General features: G+C 37.7%; 1 long non-coding RNA gene and 2 pseudogenes across 1 annotated transcript; 2 read left to right on the top strand and 1 right to left on the bottom strand.

Moving 5' to 3' along the window:
- The first annotated feature begins 1357 nt into the window (after positions 1-1357).
- LOC148736540 (uncharacterized) lies at positions 1358-4575 on the top strand (annotated as a pseudogene).
- A 785-nt stretch (positions 4576-5360) lies between these two features.
- On the top strand, positions 5361-6773 carry LOC148736539 (uncharacterized; annotated as a pseudogene).
- A 4229-nt stretch (positions 6774-11002) lies between these two features.
- Positions 11003-13696, bottom strand: LOC111336987 (uncharacterized). Its single transcript, XR_002695464.2, has 3 exons — positions 13204-13696; positions 13022-13102; positions 11003-12542 (listed from the first exon to the last, which is right to left on the bottom strand). It is a non-coding gene; the product is annotated as an uncharacterized LOC111336987 (long non-coding RNA).
- Positions 13697-16152: the final 2456 nt, after the last annotated feature.

Genomic DNA, 16152 nt, shown 5'->3' with positions numbered 1-16152 from the left:
AAAATCATCCAAAAAATCGTCCAAAAAAATCGGCCAAAAAATCGTCCAAAAAATCGTCCAATAAATCCTCCAAAAAATAGTCCAGTCCAGTCCATATTTTACCCTATGCCAAGCTGTTGTAAGCTTTTATCGAATTGATTCACAAACGGCATTTTAGCGTCTGGGAATGTGACACATGTCAAATTTGTTGAGGACTGTATCGTTGAAGTGGCAGTTGCTGAGATGCAAACATATGCAGACGAATATGACAGGGACTCAGAAAACGACTTTTCTTACCGAGAGCGGGATAAAGATATTACCCTAATTACGGTTTCTAGATCCGGGCAGCCAATTCACGTCCAGTTTTGCTTGGGTTTCTAAGGCACTCTTACATTCGATATCTCTTATAACCCAATTCAAAAGAAGACAAAAGAACATTCCTTTCCGATCATTTCATCAGAGCCAATCGCAATCAACGTATTGTAAAATAAAAAATTAAACCAATATCTGCTGGAAGGTAGATCGTCTTTCTGACGATCTTCTTTCCAAAACTTTGACCAGCAAAGTGGTTGAAAAGGAATGTTTCAATGTTGCCCAAGGGCAAACAGAAGTTTGTGTGCTGAAGAGTTGTAACTTACTTAAGAGACTGTCTCTCTTATTTCCACCCGGTCAATTTTGCGTCAAAAATAATTTTGCCTGAAACTCTGTCAACGGAAAGACTTTACTTAGGAAAGAACTAAATTAGATTTGGTTTTATTTGAAATGATTTTCTGACTGCATTAAGAGCCATAATTATTTCCCCAGTCTGTAAGGACTGTCGCAACGTCTCGAAAATTGAAAAAAAGGCGTATTTTGTAACATTGTAAAATATTTGACTCGCATAGTTAAGCCACGAAATTTCTTCACCTTTTTCACATTACCCAAAATACCTTGCGCTTTGGGGGGTAACTTTGGAGCCCGAGTTACAAGCAAAATGGCGGCGCCAACTAAACAAACGGATTCAAAGCTACCAAATTGTTATAAAGATGCTTCTAAACTCACAAAACCAAAACTTACGGAAGTTTGTAGAGCCCTCTCTGTAGATTTTGAGAAAAATATCGGGAAGAAAGCGCTTGTAAACATTGTTTGCAACGCTTTAAATCTGTCAACATCATCCACAACCGCTACAAAGACCGAGAATCAGTCAGCTTGCTCGACTTTACCAACCATAGTTTATCTACAGAAGCAAAAGGAATGGAAGAAAGACTTAACAGGCATACCGGTTAGATTGCAGAATACCCGGCCACTCATTTGCATGTCATTGAATAAGAATAGCCTCTATTGTGTTATGCTTTGTTCTTCAAAGCCTCCCGGCACAGGTAAATGAGATGGACGAAGGTGGCCGGGGCATACCAATCCTCATGGATGAGTCAATGGTCAAGTCATATTTAATTGGAGTTGGTTATGAAGAGCAAACTGTGCGAAAGTATAAGACACTTCGTGCATGGGAGCACAAGCAAGATGTACATTCTGTCAAGTAAGTCGGGTGACGCTATATCGAAGGCGTTCGTCGAGGGCGGAACATACAAGTTTACAGTACAGCGGTTAAATTTATAATACGTCGTGTAAGCTGCAGCACGTGTTTTCCACGAAAAGTTCAAACTTGAAATGTGTATGGCACTGAACAAAGGATAAAGATATACAAAAACTAATGAAAATGTGTTCAGTATGTTTGAGCTATTTACAAGGTTATCAATGCGCCAATAAACCTAACAGTAGCGTTCGAATTTTGGACGGTAACTTCGACTCTTAAAGAGTAAATTATGAGAGATTCTCCTTGCAGCGTTGAGTCAATTTTTCACTTACGTAATACGAAAAACTTGTCAACACTTAAGCGTCAAAAAATTCGTGAAATAACGGGAACTTCAGGAATTGTACAAAGCCTAGTCTAGTCTTAGGCCAGTCCCACAATGGGAAGAATATTCTCCAATATCGATTTATGTCACTAATCCGCAACGATGTTGTGAAAGGGCAGACAAAGTCGCTAGAGAGAGTCTGAGTAATCCACTTTGATGCAACTTGTGTGGAAGTACAGGTCACAACTGTCGCATCCCAGCCAATCTTCTCCATCGTCGTCATGGCACACTATGCAGACGTTGATATTTCTCCTACATCGGACAGTCAATAAGTCATGTCTACAATACTTAGTCACTACTAGATCAGTAGGGTTTATTATTGCGAGGAACGCTTTCATATATTTCATGAAACCCCAGTACACATATATGACTTTCATACATTCAAATTCATTGACGGGTTTAATACGAACCAACATTATAACCTGCTCCCAGTTGGCTTGTTAACTCAGTTTGTAGAGCAGTGCACCGGTATCGCAGAGGTCGTAGGTTCAAATCCCGTACGGTCCTGAATTTTTACCTCATTTCCACCTACTAGTTTAGTAGGGTTTATTAATGCGAGGAACGCTTTCATACATTTTATGACACCGCAGTACGCATATATTATTTTCATATATTCATTGAGTCGTCGCCATTATTATGCATTCTAGTGTCTTAGTCAAAAATTGTCTTCAGCTTTTAAATGTCATCCTTTCGCGGGATTTCGCAATATTCGCGGGTTTCATAGTTTGCCCGCTGACCAAAATTACTGTTTTCTCTCACCCTCGACGATCGCCTTCGATAGAGCGTCACCCAAGTTAGTCTATGTTTTATGTTTGATTACAAAACAATGCAATTACACCTAAGTAAGATATAATAGCATGTCTGAGAAAATAAACCCTTCTTTTAAGTTAAATTGCAACATTTTAGATAAATTGAAACTTTGTCTTTATTCTGTCTCATTATAGTTTTGACCTTTCCTTTACTGTTTTGTGCTTTAAAGTTCATTCGCTTCCCGATTTCCCAAAGCTTTGGGCTCTTAGAGGAATCTACAACCCGTCATTCTCAACCGATCAGGAGGAAAGCAAAGTGATGTATGTTGTACTGGAAACCCAATCAAGCAAACCCGTTGGCAGTGTTTTGCCAATGCACATGCACAATTGGCTAAGCTGTGTTTATTTAAAAAATGTCAAATGAAATTGATTACTTAAATGTAGCATTTGTTTTCTAGGTTGAGAGGAGACTGTAGCCATGTGGGAGCTATTCTCTTTACCCTGTGTGATGTAGTAGCTGAGGGAAAACAGCGTCTTCCACCTGACCCCACCTGTACTGATCTGCCTTGCTCATGGTCAGATCCTAAAGGTATCCTGAAGATTAATTTTATAATATAGTGGGTTATTATTCTATTTTATGTTGGGATTTATTTTCTATTTTTCAAATGCACTTCTCTTTTGCCCATTTTACAGGTGCCAAAGTTGAACCTGTCGTTATAGAGGATATCAACTTTTATAAGGCCAAAGTAGGTAAAGAACCACCCACAAAGAAATTCCATCTCCTTCTGTAACAGAAAGTTTCTACGGAACCACACAGCATGCTAAAAGGAACATGGATGAATTGAAAATGAACTCAAAGAAAGATATATTCTATGCAAATCATGGAAACCCCATGCCACCTATATTCTACATATTAGCCCAAAAAGATATTATACCCCAATTACCATTACAGCAAGAATTGCATTATTTCTTGCCAGCTGATGATCCAAATTTTACTTACAGTTTTAAAGTGGACATTGAAGACGTCACTGAGCATGAGAATGATGTTAGAGAAATAGTCAGCCCTACCAAGTCAAGTCCAGCTTCACTACATGACATCACTTCAAAAGCTGATACAATTATTGAAAAGCTCAGAGTACAAGACGATGATATCAAGAAGATTGAAGAAGCTACAAGGGATCAATCAAATTGTAAACAGTGGTTTGTAGAAAGAACCCCTAGAATTACAGCTTCACAATTTAAACAAACTCTCATGAAAGAAACAACTAGTCCCACCAAAGCTGTGTGTGAAATCCTTGGCTATAACAACAAGATTCAAACTGGACACATGAGAGATGGCATTTTTTCCGAAGGGGAAATCATTGAACAATATATGAAAATAACAAATAACAAAAATGTGGCTTTTTTGTTTCAAAAACTCATCTCTTCCAAGGAGCCTCTCCTGATGGATTGGTAGATGATGATGGATCTATTGAGGTGAAGAAAATCCACCCACATTACAATGAGACATTGGAAGCAGTATTGAGAAGACTTCACATTGTCAAAGATGTAGATGGATCTTTAATTGTCAATGAAAACCATAAATATTATTATCAGATGCAACAGCGGCTGTTTTGCACTGGTCGAAGATGGACTGAGTTTGTGGCTTCTGATGGCACTCATTTTTTTGTTAGAAGAGTGGATTTTAATGAGGATTTCTGGAATATCAATTTACCAAAACTCAAGAAGTTATATCACAACATACTTTTGTTAGAGTTAGCTTAACCCAGAGTGAAATATGGCATCAAGTTGAAAGAATAGGTAAACTGGGAATTGAATTTTCTACTCTTGCTTCACTGAGACAAATTTAAAATTGTATAAGTTAAGACTGTCACATTATCTGCTTACATTAGCGTAAAGATAATAGGATTGCTTCTGTCTAACAACAACAACAGATTTTGTCTTAATTTATAACATCATTGGATTTTAGTTTCCAGAAAAAATCTAATCGAATGACTGGATTGCTTTTTGAGTAATCATATTTACAACCAAAAAATGTTAATTACAGCTGATAAACTGCCCGTTTTCTATACAGACATTGTTTGTAGTGAATCAGGTACTTTCCTTTTACTGTCTTAAGATAGGTGCTTGAAAGTTAACCAGATATGCACAGACAGTAAAAATTTGTTCAGCTAAATAAGCCATTGAGAGTGGAATTGGTTTACACAGGATCTGAAAAGTTTTGATTCGTTGGATAGCTCTCTCAACGTGTATTCTTGCCTCTGCAATCTTCTCTGAGCGCTTTTCCTCGTGTTTTTTAAGTTGTGATCTGCCTGTTAATAATAATAATAATAATAATAATAATAATAATAATAATAATAATAATAACTTTATTTATCCTGGTAAGAAACCGGTCAGTCGATCAAGATGTAGATCGACTGGTATTAATCGGTGACCAGTTAAAAAGAATTACAAGCAATAAGAATTACAATTACAAGTCTAAAATGTATAAATTATTTATAAAAATTACATTTAACTTGTACAAATATGATTTACGCTGTCCGTGTTTACGAGGTAAGTGAAAGTTCTGCCTTTAAATTGTGCGAGTGTTGTGAGCTCGCGAATCTCTCTTGGCAGTTTGTTCCAGGCACTCGCAGCCGAAAACTTGAACGAGGTCTGTCCACATTTGGTCTTAACTTGTGGTAGATCTAATAAAGTTGGATCTCTAAAGGCTCGACAGTGTCTCTGTGATCGTTTCACTAAGTACCCTGTGAATTTTTTGTATTTGTCGTCATCTTTTTATGCGTGTTGTCTTCGTGAAACCGGCTTTCGTGAGCTCTGTATTGCGAGTCCTTCGTGAGTTTCCATATCTCAGATCATGGCTAGTGGTGGCTTAGGCTCCGTCCGCAATGCTCTGTTAACAGCCAGCTTCTTTGATATCATCGACGATGATGAAATTGTTCTTCTTTATGACGCATACTCCTCAAAACCGATTTTCCCATACTGGAAATTTCCTACATTCAGTTTAGACGAGTGGAGCGATGTGGAGTGTAAGGGGGAGCTCAGATTTGCAAAGAAAGATCTGCTAGAATTATGTGAATGTTTAGGCATTCCAGAAAAAAATTACTTGCGAACAAAGAACCGTTTGTGGTGGAATGGAGGGTCTGTGCATTTTGTTGAAGAGATTGGCATACCCTTGTAGGTACACAGACATGGTACCCCGCTTTGGCAGGAATCCAACCGAGCTCTGCTTAATATTTAACACCATTATCGATTTCATCTATGATAATCATAACTATCGACTACGCAGCTGGGATCAGTTCTTTTTGCAGCCTGACCAGCTGCACAGTTATGCAGAGGCTGTGCACCGTCTTGGTGCTCCATTGAGTAATTGTTTTGGTTTTATTGATGGAACTGTGCGTGGGATAGCGAGGCCACATGAAAACCAAAGAGTTATGTACAATGGTCACAAGAGAATCCATTCCATAAAATTTCAGAGTGTTGTGATCCCAAATAGATTAATTGCGAACCTTCATGGCCCCTTTGAAGGGAAAAGACACGATAGTACAATGGTCCAGCAATCGGGCATTCTGAATGAGCTGCGGAGGGTGGCATTTTATGATGGGGATCCTTTGTCTTTATGGGGATCCCGCATATCCTTTGGGCGTACACTTGCAGGCCCCTTTCAAAAACATTCAACTCACTCCGCAAATGCTCTTGTACAATACAGCTATGAGTGAAGTAAGAGTTGCAGTTGAGTGGCTTTTTGGTAGCATTACAAAATATTTTAAGTTCATTGATTTTAAAAGCCAATTGAAAATTAACTTGAGTTCACTGGGAAAATTTTACATTGTTTGTGCCCTTTTGGAAAATGCATTGGCCTGTCTGTATGGGAACATTGTCTCAGAAAAGTTTGAAGTTCAAACACCTTCTTTGCAGGACTACTTCCAATAACTTGACTTTGTCTTATTCTGTACTAAGGCCTATGGAAGAGTTGCACACTCTATCAGCAGAGGTAACTGGTTATGCATTAGCTGACAATAAAAAGATAAAGAAATAATGTTTCTTCAGTTTAGGTGAGGAGCTCCTTTGCCTTGACTGAATATTTCAAACTGAATAAATCAATACCTCAGTACTTTCATTTATTTAATCAAGACAACTGATCGTGAGCTGCTATAAGCTCACAGCCGTAAGGAGAAATATGCCCATGTGGGAGAGCAATTGGACAAAACGCTCTATAAACATTACAATGAGAAACACCTAGCCTGGAAACTTTTATTTGTATAATTGTAAGAGATTCTCTTGCCTTTTCAACCGGTTTTATGAATACAAATTTCAGACGTTTTGATCAGGACGGGAAAACCCTCGAAATGCCGTCCTAAACATGTTGCGAGACCGGCAACGCCATCACCGGAAGTCGTGCGAGACTCGTGTCCAGACTATTCCGCGCGCTCTCCCGTTCTGAAATGACGTTCCCGTCCTCTTGCTTAATCTCACTAATAGCGAGCTTAAGATCCGACGACGGCAAACATCTGGGACGGTAAGCGGAAGTGAAGTTACCGCCAGAATTACTTCCGTTTTCCGTCGTTGTGAGGTTTCCTGCCGTAGTGGCCTTGTCTGTGACGTGAAGAAAGCCATTTTGCCGTCGCGGCTAAAACGTGAGCAAACCTTAGCAAAATAACGCCATTTTAACTTACTTTGGGCGAAAATTGTTGGCAATTTCAACAGTTTATTGTTATGAGAGGATGTCTGTGAAATGGCTGAGCAAAAATAAACGATTTGTTCATGGAAATTTTAAATAATTCGTTTGCCTTTCTCATAAATAGTTCGTCACTAAAACTAGCTCGATGTCAATCAAGCAACCCAGTAAGTTTTACAATCTCACCATTTCTCTTTATTTCGATGGAAAATTCGTAGACTAGTTCGGACATAAATTGATGGCCATGATATTATTCCAGGAGTCTTTTCTGGAGTCTAACTGACCACCGTGAACTATGGTTCATCTGAGAATTTTTTCATAGTCAACGGTTTCGGTAATGTTTTTCAGCCATAAAAAACGTACTTGATTAAGCGTGAAAAGTTTGCTTCAGGAAATTGGTTTAACATTTATCCTCATGATAAGATTATACCTGTATTATGCTGCTTTGCATACTTGTCTATGCTGTGATTCAGACTTTTCCTGTGTTTAAAGAGGTCACTTACGAGTACCAACGAGGGTGCGCTAATCTTCTCAACAAAAGAGAAGGGCATTCAATTCCATCGCACAGAGCCCCTTGTTCACATGCATACGAATCAAGTAGCCCCATTACGTCTGCGAGAATAGGTATGCCCCTTTTTCGGTAACGAATTTCTGCCAAGCACTCACTTCCGTCGAGTCCTTCTTTGTCAAAATGTTTGAATTCTGGTAGGGATAATCGAGATTAATTGAAAAGCTGGCATCATTCAACAGTAAAAAATTCATCTTCTGAATGTCACCATCTTCGAAACTTTCGATCAACAATCTACGAACCTTTCTATAGGTAGCCATTGCTTTTCCTAAACTTTGAAGAGGAAAGCGAGTCAAGCCGCCGTCGCGCGCTTTATCTTAAAGCTATTTTTCGTGCCATTGCAACGGAGATCTCTCTCCAAGCCCCATCGACCAAGTCTGCCGTCCCAGATTTCTGCCGTCGTCGGATCTTAAGCTCGTTACTACATACGCCTTGAGCAGTTTGTTCTCTAATTGTCATGTGGAGAAACTTGGATGATTTTATGAAGCATGATTTGGCCGGATTTCACTGAACATTTAAAGTTCGGAGTCTGTATTCAGACTAAAAAACCACAGGCAAAGGTGTTAAATTTAGCCTGCTGAGTTATTTCGGTTTGTGAACTATTGGGGATTGTGAACTTTTATGGTTTGAAATTTTTAAAAGCTTTAGTTTTGTTCAACCAATCAGATTACTTGGACCATTCTAACGAGGATTCTGATTGACTTATTGCAGCCTGCTCTATGAGAGTATAGAGCATGTTGACGACACTCTTGCTCGCTTTCGAAATAAAGTTTGTTTTGATAATTGAAAGTTATGCGTGGGGAATTTAACGGATTCTTTATTACAAAAAAATAGAGAAGCCTTGACTTTGTTCTCTTCCGTTGTAAAGCATTTTAGGAAGCGGTTGAGAGCACTCAAGAAGTGGGGAGAAACACAGAACTATGTCTCGCGTTCTCCCTACACTTAGTTCGGGCTTTAGCCGCTTCCTACGTGACTTAGAATCGAACAGAACACAGTCAAGGCTTCTCTATTTGTTAAATATATCTAATGTTTTATTTTGACCTAATTTTCTTACTTGTTTCTCTCTCTTTCTCTTTTTTCTTTTCGTCGAGCGTTTTATACACCAGCATCGTTGCTCCAAAGATTGGGTGACCACTTCCCACGTCATCGACAGTGAATAAATCATTATATACTAAATTACATTACTTTTCACTTTGCGAGATAAGCTCAAACCATAACAGAGAGGGTTGTTGTTTTCGGGAAAATTTCTTTTGAACCTCCTCCGTCATATATCTCACTCAATAGAAAAAAATATTTCCATGACAGGTGAGAATTTAGCGAGAAAAACACACAGCGTTTCGATGACTCCATGTCATCATTCTCAAGTGAGAAGAGAATAAAAATAAATAGTTAATTTATACCGTACGAAGGTGACAAACGTAAAAAGTTAAAAAGTTTTTTTTTAAAAAATTTAAATAAATAATTGGGCGTATTGAGTTCATAAATGTAAACTATTAAATAAATAGTTTCGCGCGTATGGAATCCGATTGTTTGTTCAAAGAGGGCTTCGTCTTATTTATGAAAAGCATTTCATGAACTAAACAGTCCAGTTTCCCGGTGTGAATTTAGCGACTAAAGTAGGGCATCCGAATTATGGTTACGAAGTTTGTAGCACCTTTTATCGCTTAGTGCTTATTGTCATCGCCTCCTCAGTCGGTAAACCTTCTAGAGGAAAAGTTTGCTGTCCCGGCGGAAAATCCCGCGTCAGCTTTGTTTGCAGAGGAATAATAATAATAATAATAATAATGATAATAATAATAATTTACCAATTTATACAGTGCGTATTTACATGTGCTGATCAATAGCGCTTTACAATCATACGTTTAAGAGAAAGCAAAAATACATTACTCTGAAAATAAAATGAACTAAGTTACAAACTATAAAAATACTTCTTAAAAAGATAGGTTTTAAGTCGAGATTTAAAACTATAAAGTGATGTTACTTGACGAAGCTCCATAGCCCGGGTAGGCCATTCCAGAGTTTCCGAGCTGCTGCTGAGAATGATCTTGCTCCCAATGTTGTAAGCATCTTTCCCTTGGGATGGTCCAATAACAGCTTACCAGTAGACCTAAGATTGTATAACAAATTCGATTTGTATAGCATCAGCTTGAGCAGTGTTGCCAAGTGGTTTAAAGGTCAGACACAGCTGCGTATCGTCTGCAAAACAGTGAGCATCGGGAAGATAATGTTCCACAATCTTAAACAGCTTGGACGCATATATTATGAATAACAAAGGCCCCAAACAGGAGCCTTGAGGTACCCCGCAGTTCAAGTTAAAAGGACGAGAAAGAACCCCTTTGTAGAGAAACGTACTGACTTCTATCAGACAAGTACGATCTAAACCAGTTTAAAGCAGTCCCACGTATGCCAACCTCGTCGGATAGCCTCTCTAAAAGTATTTGACGATCAACATTGTCAAAGGCAGCACTGAGATCCAATAAAATTAACATAGTGACATGTTGAGAATTCATCTTTAACAAAATATCATTCATAACTTTGATAAGTGCAGTTTCAGTGCTACGGAATTGTCTGTAAGAGGATTGAAGCGCAGGACATTTGCCGCTGTGTCGCGTGAACCCACGAAAGTTCTTGACATGCACACAGGTCATTCCACTCTTTGGCTGTTCTTCAGCAAATTACGCACACATACTCAAAACTGAGGGAAATATCAAGTAATTCCAATGGTGTCATTTAAAAGCCCTTAATAGATTCCAACAACACGTAGCATGTTACGAAAGATATCCGTTTACGGTTCAAACAAAATGAAACATGATATTTTTTCCCTATCCTGTTCATATCGCTTTTGGAAACATATGTAAATGGATGCATCCATACTCAAAACACCCGAAAACACTCATGGAAGGGATAGTTAATGAGAATTTTTCTTTTTTTAAACGGATTCAAGTACTTCCAATGGGTGTCAAAAAATATTTCAAAGAAGGCTTTTAATGAATTCGGTGACGCATGTGAAGTAGATTCGACAAGGAAGTCTTAAATAGTTCACAAATGAATCGTAACATTCTCCGAAGATAGAGCCGGTAACAACTTTTTTTTATCAAAGGGAGACATGGAGCCACTGAAGATTCTCCTAATTTTTAATGTTTTTCGTAAACATCAATATAACTTGGTGTACGTTTCCCCTCTTATTTTTGTTATATTCGATAAACGCATGCTCACGGCCATACGGAAGCAGGTTTGGACATCTGTTTCATCCTTCTATCACGTACACAAGTTACCCGATAAATATTAACATCAGCTGTTTTGGTTTGAGTTCTCATTGGTATGGATTTTGAGCTAGTGATCTCATTGAGCCAGTTTCCTATAATTTTCAAAGTTCTGGAATCACATAACGCTGTTAACACTCACACGTAGGCAATGACAACGTGCGTTTCCGCCCGTTGTTAAATCGGGACACGGTTTCACTCCTTAACTTTGCCCTTAGCCCTCCTAAGTCAATTTTTATTTAAATTCACAAATATCGTTGGCGTCATCTTAAAAAATTCCTCTCAACTAGCCATGCCTACATAATATAGACACTTCCTATGTAGAAAGTTTTTTTTTCTTCATCAGGTAACCACACATATCTTCTTTTTAGGATGAATATCTTAATTGTTGTTATAAAGCATTCTTTATCATGTTAAATTTATTACACAGTTATATCCTTTTAGAAATAATTTGGATATATCAACAAAGTTGAAATGGTAAATTGGCCACCGTAACGATTACAAAAGCTGAAGTTTCGAGCGTTAGCCCTTCGTCGGAGCGAAAGGTTCGGTGGCCTTTATTACGGTGGCCAATTTACCATTTCAACTTTGTTGATATATCCAAATTATTTCGTTACCCCCACCGACGCAGCCCCAAACAGTTTCTTTAGAAACTATCAGCCTTTATTCATTTATATCCTTTTAGAGTTACGTCTTCACCTTAAAATAAAACGCTGAATAAAAATCTAAACCAGTGTAAAGGTATTGGAAAATTTATCTGCCCCTGTTTTGCGCTGTTCTTTTATACGCAAGCAACTTTTGATAAACAATTGGGTTAGCTGCAAATTTCTTTGAAGATTTTGAAGAGGTATTTCGACTGGGTATGGGTGGATCGCATCCCTGTGGAATAGTTGTCATAAAGCCGCTCTAAATTGTGGTATCTGCAGGGCGTAGATTACAGGATTTGTCAACGAGTTTGCATAGTAGATGGTTTGCCATGTCATCTCCATATGAAACTCTGACTGCCAGGAAAGATTTGACAGGGTTTCGAAAATCAGCAGGAAATTGATATATCGTCACTGGAACCCATGTCAATAATGACGCGTTGATATATCCAAATTATTTCGATGCCATTCTAAACTCTATAAAAAGAGGTCCAGAGACTGCACCGGCGAGGAGATCAACAATCGCCAGATGGTTGATTAAGTATTTACTCTGGCGCTGTAACTCGCGCTGCTTCACAAATGCAACAATAGTGATGATGTTTAGGATGACTATTGCCAAACATTCAGCAATATGGACAACAAACCATGGAATACACTCTGATGGGGGTATTGGAATCAAATCTTGTTGGCTAGAGTCGTTATGAGTATTGTTACTGATATCGTTAGCCATTTGGTTTCGACAGCTTTCCGTAATGCCCAAAACGATCTAGAAATAAACAAGAAAAAAGCTTTTAAGATTTAGCTGTATGTAATGTGTCGTATGCAAAAAAAAAAAAAAAACTTAATCAACCAATTTATTAGTTTATAAAATCTCTTTAATATTTTTTCCCTCTTGCGGTTTGAAGCAGTTTTAGATAATGAATGATGCAGATATTTGGAATTTAACACCCCCTTTTGAATTTTTTCTGTCTTCTCTTCAGCGATCATTTCAACCGCTTCTGGGAGATTCGCATTTCCATTTTTAAATGTCATGATTAACCCAAGCTGTGCTAATTTTTAACAATTTTTCTTTGTTGCATTCGGTAGAAATTCATCGAAAACCAGGGAGTTGCATTAATTCAAATGTCGAGGCGATGTAGTCTATCTTTTATTTTAATTTGACACGTGCACTTCTTTCGCTAATATAGGAGAGCTGAGTGGTGTGAAGCTAACTTTTTTCTCTAACAGGTTGAAAAGTTTATTTACCGTTTGGACATTTCAACAATGAGGCTTTTGTTCTTATCGTTGGTGAACTCAGCTTCATCTAAGTATGTATTGCTTCAAAATCTGAAAATTAGAAGATGCAAAAATGCGTCAGGTGAGCATAAGTTGTTACTCAAGGGATTCTTTATTCAAAGACATGAATTTTAAAGTGACTTTCAATGTACCCGTGGAATCTAATGCTTAATTTTCCTATAAAAGGTAGAGTTATCGACATATCACCAGTTTTCCCTTGCATGTTCACCCGGAGAAGAAGAACTCCTTTCAGTGCTTCCTGTCGCGAGAAAACTAATTACCAAGTAAATGTGGACATCCTTCTTTATCACAACATACGTTGTTACTTGATCAGCTGAAAATATTCAACCAACAGACCAAAATAGAAAGTTATTTTTTCGAATCAAACAGGTGTACGTCACGCTACCTGACGTTAGCTGACTTTTAATTTGAAATTGAATCTACTTAACTAATGCAGCTTTTATTAGCTCTCAATGCTAAGTCCACTGTTCCATTTTCCATGAATAATGAGACCATCTGCTTTGACTACATCCAATTTAAAAGAGACATTTTATGCCTTTGCGTCTTTAAAATCAAGCCAGTTTTAAAGCTTATTTGTCGAGTGTTACATGTATTTCTGGAAAATTCAGGTTTCCGTTTGATATTTAGCTCTCAAAAATACTCTCTTATTTTTCTTGTGATCAGAGATCTTTTTCAAATCTACCTCCCGATGACCATTTTGGTCAATTTACAGAGAATTGTCTTTTCCTTATGCAAATAGCCTCTTTTCGGAAAGTCACAAGTAAGCTATAACCGTCAGACTTTTAAACATCAAATTAATGTCACTGGATCTGCCTCAGAATTACAGATGAATCCTTTTTACCATCACAGGACGAAATCCCACGTTTCCGCATTTCGTAAATGTGACGGAAACATAGAGCTTCATATTTCCGCTACATTTACGTCCTGCGGAAACGTGTTGTACCAAGTCTTGGTGATTGTATCAAGTTTCCGTCATTTTTCCGGAACGGAAATGCCAGGCAATGTTTCCGTCATATTTAAGCCAGGACGTTTCGGCTGCTTTTTGTTTCCGTTATGTTTCTGCAAACGGATTCTTAATATCCTTGTTAAATCTTTGCAATGACGGAAAACAAACCGATCATGGTTTTGGGCATGATTTTACTATTTTGACGAAATTTATACGACAGGAAACTCCACTTAGATATCGATGAAATTGAATAAATAAGGGTTTTTCGGAACAACTATCATGCGAAAGTTTTTATATGAATTAGCAACTTCGGATTCTGATACGACGACTTGCAAAGTATTAAAATTGATTTTAAAACGTAGCATGAAATCGCCACTTTACTCCTCTTTATGTATATATTCTAGCGTAAAAAGCAAATTTTGTTTTCCGTAAGCAAGCGCTAACACAGCACCAGCGACTGCGCAGGCTTTGTAATCAATAAAGGCGCGTAAAGGGCGTTGATGGTTATATATAGTTCCGGGATTAATATTGAAAGAACTGCCAAAATATGTGAAATATTTGTGTCTGATCTCTCATCAGTGAATAACCGAGTAATTTGGATGCTTCTTCGTAAACTCATTAAGTCTCTTCAGGAATTTTTGTTAAGTGATGATGATCTTGACTCTGATGATGACTTTCGCACTTTAGACGTAGCCAATTAGTTGTAGTATTATCACTCAGCTCTTTTTAGATCTACTTTCTTATTAGAAATTTTTCGCTTGTGAAACTCTTAGATTTTAACAAAAGCTTCTGGCACAGGAGACTAGGTAACTGCTGTAATCTGTTTTGTAATCCGCAATAAATATTAAACAATTATTCGCCGAGGGCGAAGTGAGTATTGTTGAATAATCACCGAGACGAAGTTCGGGGGATTATTCATTAATATTAATTGAGCCTGAGGCGTATAATTGTTTTAATAGAATTACTTAGGTGCTTTCTAATTCTGTTGTAAATATTTGTTTAGATGTTGAAACCATTTTGTTTTTACATTTAATAACTTTTTACTAATGAAGCTGGAGCATGATCATTATGTTTGCTTCCTGATAACTGTAAATGTATTTCAGGCGTGTTTGTAGGTATGATGAATCCCCAGGGGCCACTGGGCTATTTAAGATTTTGTAAGTTATGCAAGAGCCACTCAAAGGCATCTCTTTCAACTTTGCTTTATTGTTTATTCACTGCTGTATTTTCTTCATGGTGAGGTAACACTCACTGTATCCTACATTGATAAACGAGGTACCCACTCCTAATGCTGTGTTTATTAAGATTAGTTACAAAATGTTTCATAATTGTTTCAGGGTGATCGCAGTGTAACAATTTTTTTGATTGCTCGTATCGACATAAAGCGCCCGTTACCGATAGAATTTGATAGTTTTAATTATATCAGCAAAAACATCACATCTTTCTTTTGAAAAGTGTTACTCCAAACGAAGAAGCATCTTTCGTGCCTTCGAAATTGAATTTTCTTTATTGGGTTTATAGGTAACACTGGCAAAATGCAAGGCAGCTGTTTTGAAACTTAGCGCTACTGTCACAATCATCTAATGCGAGGTGATTATAGCAAGATATGACGCAATCCTTGACCAATCAAAGCGTGCGCGTCTCTAAAATTATATAAAATCTTCGTTATTCTTGGTTCCATCTACTGCAAGTTGGAATCCATGAACACTCTTGGAAATATCTGGCTGTCTTACCGCAACTTTCATTAAGATTGAACTTTTACTTGAGAAGCGCGAATGCAAGGTACGAACGATTCACTGATTCAGTTTTGTCATACCAGCTTGTGTTAAACCTTACGAAATAATCCTATTGTTTTTCAGCCACTCCGTCATTTTTTATGAACTATCGCTTCAGTCTTTTATCACTAAATTTGTAGCCGCCAAGGTAAATTTTCCCTGGCGTACACCTACAAGAAACAAAACGACTCAAAACCAAAAAAGAAAAACAAAGATAAAGCAAGTCAAGGTTCTCTCTGGGTTTGACAACTTTGAAAAATAAAAAATGATACTTAGTCAATTCTATATTATTTTCTATTTAACAAATAGAGAAGCCTTGTCTATGCTCTGTTCTGTTGTAAAGCACGCAAGAAGCGGCT

Source organism: Stylophora pistillata, chromosome 3, assembly GCF_964205215.1.
Source record: "Stylophora pistillata chromosome 3, jaStyPist1.2, whole genome shotgun sequence".
In the NCBI taxonomy this organism is placed as follows: domain Eukaryota; kingdom Metazoa; phylum Cnidaria; class Anthozoa; order Scleractinia; family Pocilloporidae; genus Stylophora; species Stylophora pistillata.
Note: the sequence above shows the minus strand (reverse complement) of the source record. Positions and strands in the feature narration are given on the sequence as shown.